At 34.6% G+C, this 6,326-nt stretch overlaps 2 non-coding genes across 2 annotated transcripts; both read right to left on the reverse strand.

Annotated features, from left to right (window-relative positions):
* Positions 1–5,494: 5,494 nt before the first annotated feature.
* TRNAH-GUG (transfer RNA histidin (anticodon GUG)) lies at positions 5,495–5,566 on the reverse strand. Its single transcript has one exon. It is a non-coding gene; the product is annotated as a tRNA-His (tRNA).
* Positions 5,567–5,685: 119 nt separating this feature from the next.
* On the reverse strand, positions 5,686–5,757 carry TRNAH-GUG (transfer RNA histidin (anticodon GUG)). Its single transcript has one exon. It is a non-coding gene; the product is annotated as a tRNA-His (tRNA).
* Between the last annotated feature and the right edge of the window lie 569 nt (positions 5,758–6,326).

Below are 6,326 nucleotides of genomic sequence, written 5' to 3' on the forward strand. Positions count from 1 at the left end.
AATCATTTGCACTGCCATGATTTTGCATCAGTACAAATTTATTTGCATTACAATCAAACACAACCTTAATAACAAAACAAATCTAATTTAATTTCCTAACTCAAACAATAGATTCAACACAAATCACCTAAATTTAAATGGGTTGCTATCTACAAATAAAATCTGATTTAATCACGTAAATCAAATAACCTTAAATGTGCCATGTTGATAGTGGATTCCAACCAAAATAGGTTGAAATAGTGGGCATGTACTCAGTACGGGGTGGTCATTGACTAAAATCAAAGCCCCTATAGGGTTTCTTAAATCGTCCCCCCAAAAAAAAATTTGTTAAGGCTCAATTTGGAAGGAGTACAAATACAAATATCTAGAGTGCAACACTATGTATTTTGTATTATTTTATATATTTTTGTATTGTATATATTTATATTTGTACTCCTTCCAAATACGTTATAAATTCAGTCACTTATCAAATTAAAAAAAAAAACGGCAAAAGAGTTTCAATGGTTTAAAGTTTTCTATGCGTGATTTTTGTATATTAAGAGTATTAATACTTTGAACCTTGTTAAAAAGTTACTACATTATCTTTTAGGCCGCGTTTGGAAACGATGCAAATAAGTGTGAATATAAATATATAGAGTGTAAAATGGTCCATATAAATTGCAAAGTTTGGTTAGTTTTGCATTGACAAATTTACCTTCTTACCAAACAGATTTTAGCTATAATGGATGCAAACACGAATTCCAATAAAGCACATGTCTTTTTTATTTATCAAAAACCCAATTGAATGCAAAATTACTTCTTTTTTATTGATGTACTTTTACATCTTATTATCAATGCAAATATGCATTGAAAAATGTATTTTCTGCATTTGTCAATGCATAAATGTAATGTCGTCAAACACAGGTAAAAGTGAATCAAAGTGTAAATTTACCCTGAACCGAGATATACACTCCATTTGTGTTGCTTCCAAATGCAGCCATAGTAACAAATGAAACCAAATTCAGCCTCCTTACTCAAAAAAAAGAAAAAGTTACTACATTATCCTTTGGTAACAAAGGAAATCAAATTCAGCCTCCTAACTCAAGAAAAGAAAATGAAAATACTTTGATGCAATGGTGTGGGTTACATTCTATTTTGGAAGAATACAAATACAAATATATACAATACAAATACATATAAAATCGAAGGATTTACAACATATTTGTATTTGTACCCCTTTCAAACTGAGCCTAAACAAAATGAGCTGGCAATTACAAATAGAATCCAAATCTCTTAAATCAAATAAAAAATTGAATCTACATATTTTCCATGCGGTCATTAACTAGTAGAATCTTCCACGTGGTTACAAAGTTTATGGGCCCAAAAGAAAGGCAACATCTTTCTCTCTCCACTGGATGCACTGGATGCATCAATGAATGGGACCAATAAAACCAAAGCCATACAAACAAGAGTTGGTATGTTAACTCGGAAAGCAACCTGAATAGTTGAGAAATAGAGTGTGGCATAGTTGAGAAATAGAGTGCGTGGAAAGATATGAATTAAGAGAACCAACGGAAATGACTTAGGTTCAGTTTGGAAGGAATACAAATATAAATATGTAGAATATAAAACATTATATTTTATACTATTTTATATGTATTCGTATTATACATATTTGTGTCCATACACACCTTTCAAATTGAGCCTCATAGAAAATTAAAGGAATATCATCTCTACTCGCTTTTGAGTTTTTATGTGCCCGTTTGGGAGGGATTTCTTGTAGCGCTTCTGGCGTTGCATGAGCCAAGAAACCCAGAAAATTGTCAAAAATAAAAAAGGCTTGCATCAGCTGAAAAATCGACTTTGTGGTGAAGCTATTGTAGGTAATTTCTTAGAAAGCGATTCAACCACCACATAAGTACTCGCAAATGGGCTTTTCATATTAGATGCTGCCGAAATTTATAAAGTAACCAATTGAGGGTTGACTCGTTGGTGTGTTAGCTGGTTTGTTTCGGTATTGATGTAAAATCGAATCATGAAACCAGCACTTTGGGGAAAAAAAGGGTAAAGCGGAAGTTATTTTTGGATCTGATCTGATCCCATTTATTTTCTTTAAAAATTAATAAGTTATTAAAAGAAAAATAAAATATATTAATTTAAATAAAGTAAAAACATATATATGTATTATATATTTATAGTTTTTGTCATATATATGTTTTTTATAAAAAAATAAATAAAATAACATATATATGTATTATATATTTATAGTTATAAGTATATAATATATATCGGATCGGATAGGGGTGATTCGAATCCGATCCAAAGATCGGAACAAGGGCGGTCCAAATTCGACCAAATAGATCCAATCCATTTGCATCCCTAGCACTGAATGAGAGAGAGAGAGAGAGAGAGAGTAGTGCAAGTTATAAAGGTTCAGACTGGCTTGTCAAGACCTTGAGTTGGATTTTGGGCATAAAGACAGAACCCTACCTAAGTCTTGATGGTCTTGGGCTACGTGTTTTTATGTTTTAATCTGAACCTGCTTATAAGAGAATGCCCAGGAAAGATATTGGGGGTGTTGTTTTTGGACTTTGAGAGGGGGAAAATTGACTAAAATGTTCATGTTTATTTTTCAGATTTATGTAGGGACCAGAAAAAGTTTATTTTTCTGAGTATTACTTACTCATCTCGCAAGTAGATAAATAATTTTTCCACTTAAGGAAAAGTTGTCATACTTGGATGGAAGAAAATATCCCTTTTAATAATGAGTTTTTTATGGTTAAAATGGTCATTAGGTTATTTATCTGTGAAATAAAAGAACATAAATAAATGCATTTATCCGAATAAATTACTTACCAAAAAACGAACAGAGCCTTGGGATGAAATTTACCCTACAATTCCATTAGTTATATCAGCTCCCATATAATAAGACAATTCCATTAGGTTCCTTAATTAGTTAAAGGACATCAATAAAAAGAAAAGAGGGAAATGAAACCCACTATTTTCAAGACTTTTGAGAAGTATTGTTAATGTGTGAGTTTGGTCCAATGGGCTCTATGTCAGAGTGCAAGTCTTCCAAAAGCATGAATTCACAAACTTGGGATTGGGCAATCCCAACCTTGCTTTTCAAGTTGCTGTTAGCAGGCCGAATCTCAGTTCTAACATCAGCCCCACAGTGGTCAAGAATGAAGAAGTAGCTCAGTTCATTGACCACCCTGGAATACTGTTTAAACATGGGGTGATGGGAGTATGTCAGTCCAGGTGAGATTATTTGGAGACTTGGGAGTCTATTATGAATCAAGCTAGATCATAGTTTGGATAAGCTTCATAGGTTATGTTTTTAAAGCCTAATAGACTTGGGAGTCTATTAGGCTTTATATTTTCCATAGGGCATAAATTGTTATTTTTTAAGTGACTCTTAACCCTTTTTGGCTCATTTGTTTCCCGTGGCCCAAGGCTCAAAAGAAATGTCCATCCAAACATAACCTATACAAAGCTTCCATGGTGGATTGGGGTCCAAAGTATGAATAAAATTAAAAATAAAATTAAGAAGGATGAGTTGATATCAATTTGATCAAAATCTCTATATGAACATTGTGTTATTTATGAGACATAATATTGAATCATCACCAAGCAATCATGGCCTTGTTTGGTTCTATTGTCTGAGGAAATGTTTTATTTGGAATTTTCTTAGAAAACAAGACAAAGGTTGTGTTTGGTTTGGTGGGTGTTTATTGAAAAAACTCTGCCACATCAGCATCATATAGGTGTTGGCATTTATATGAAGCAAAAATGAAATATTTGTTTGGTTTCACCATTTATCATACTTTTTTCAAAACCGGACTGGATTGGATGGTCGGATCGGAAAAATCGGGAACCGGTCACCTGACCAGTTTTGTTTTCCTCCAAAACCGTTGATTTTGGTCAACAGACCGCTGAACCGGCTGGTTAACCGTTCGAACCGTTCAAATGGTTTTGACAGTTTTCTAATTTTTTAATTTTTATTTATTTTTTTGTCAAAACAGGCCGACCATTTGAACCGGTAACCAAACTCCTGACCAGTTTGGTCACCGGTTCGTTTTTAAAAATCATGATTTATCAAATAAATGGTAGAAAACTAAAACACTTTGATTTCTTGTTTCCCCCCAATGCCCTATCATTTATTGAAACCAAATACTGATATGACACACTTTAATGGGTATTTATCCGAGGTAAAAAATAGAAATCGTTTAAAGTGAAACCCAACCAAACAATAAAAACAGGAAACATTTAAAGTAAAAAAATATAAATATGCGCTTAAAGTAAAAAACAGCCTATCCATAAACGCTCAAAGAACAAAACACATACAAAATGTTTTTCTCACTTTATGACAGGTAGGCATCATTAGGTGCCACATAAGCCAAAAAGTGAGAAAATGTTTTGTCCTTTCAAGAAATGCCGTATTGATGTTTTTCTCATAAACGTTTTTCGCATAACCTGAGATATACATTTTCCTAATAAACAACTCAACAAAAACTAAGGCTCCATGGCAAGAAACTCATTTGGCACTGACTTGGCAGCAATTTTCTGCTAAACGACAATGTTACCAAACACCATCCACAAACATTTTCATTTTTCATGATAAACAGTTCAACCAAAATTAAGGTTCCATTGCAAGAAACACTTATCTGGCAGCAGTTTTCTGAAAAACGCAACGTTACCAAACGCCATCCATAACATTTTCATTTTTCATGATAAACAGTTCAACCAAAATTAAGGTTCCATTGCAAGAAACACTTATCTGGCAGCAGTTTTCTGAAAAACGCAACGTTACCAAACGCCATCCATAACATCCACAAACACTCTCCCGATAAATAGTTCAACCAAAATCGAGTCTCCATTACAAGAAACGCTTATTCAGCGCTGATTTGGCAGCGATTTTCTGATATACAACCAAAAACATGTTTTCTGTGTATCTTGTTTTAAGAATCAATGCCATCTTCGAAACAAGTTTGGAACCTCTGCTTTTGAAACTCAGAAGAAAGATAGTTCACAATGGAGAACACCCATTGATCTTGGGCCTACTTGACGAATCTCTGTCTCAAAACTTATTGCTAGAGTCACGTACAAATCTTAAGAGTGGCAGTTGTGGGCTGGACTAAGAATGTTTTTCTGGGCGGCTGCAACCAGCCCACTAGAATAGTCATATATGTTTGTAGGGATGTAGAATGCAAACAATCAGCATTTGGACATTCTTATAAATGATAAATCTGATTCCGTTTTGCTGATGACGATTGGTTCCTTGGAATAAGCTTTATAACAGAATTTCTGATTTTTTTGTTTGTTTGTTGAGAAAGAACAAAAGCTCTGATTGAAAGGAGAGAGAGAGAGAGAGTACCATATGATTCCGACAAAATATTATCCAATGCTTTAAAGAGGTGAAGCGTCTTTAGCGTCGACTCAGTGCGTCGACTCAGTGAGTCGATTCAGTAATTCACTGAGTGAGAAAATTTCAAAAAAGCATAAAATAAAGAAATGTGGCTGCTGGGATTCGAGCCCAGGTCTCCACGGCCACAACGTGGAATTCTTACCACTAAACTACAGCCACTGTTTGATATTGGGAAACTTTATTGTTCACCTATATTCGTTTCTTAAAGAAATAAAGTTCAAGGCGAGAAACCCTTGGAGTCTGGCTCACAGACTAGGGAAATTGAAAAAAGAACACAATGTGGCTGCTGGGATTCGAGCCCAGGTCTCCACGGCCACAACGTGGAATTCTCACCACTAAACTACAGCCACCGGATAACAGAATTACTTCAGAAATCTATTATTGCAAATGAAGAACAAGCTTTCGTCACACAAAACGATAGCGATCTCACATTTGGAGAAGCTAGTAGAAATTATGATGCGAAAACCTGGTAGGCTGGTAGTCTTTTCATTTTGAAGTCGGATAAATTAACAACGGGAGGTTAGTGGACCTCATGTGTACCCTCCCCTTGTGGACCCTACCAGGCCACCATTGAGTCATCTGTGATGTACTATGTGTATCAAAAGACCATCTAAATTGTCGAAAATAAGGCCATGTATACTTATATTAATAAAAAGTTGAATTATGGGCACCTAGGAAAAATCCTTGTACAATGTCTTGTGTATGGTGGAATGGGTGGAGAAGTGCAATACATCTATTCGTTTTACTCTAGAACCATTATTTTGCCAAGAACCATTGATTCGGTCAGCAAATTGCTAACTTGGGTGGTCAAATTGTCAAATGGTTTGGATTGCTTTTTTTTATCCTTTTTTTTTGTCAGAACAGGCCATCTATTCGGTTCGAACGGTCAAACTGTTCAACATGGGAACTGGACCCTTGA

Source organism: Nelumbo lutea, chromosome 8 (genome assembly GCF_056320005.1).
Source record: "Nelumbo lutea isolate HS-2025 chromosome 8, American lotus-T2T, whole genome shotgun sequence".
Classification (NCBI taxonomy): Eukaryota; Viridiplantae; Streptophyta; class Magnoliopsida; order Proteales; family Nelumbonaceae; genus Nelumbo; species Nelumbo lutea.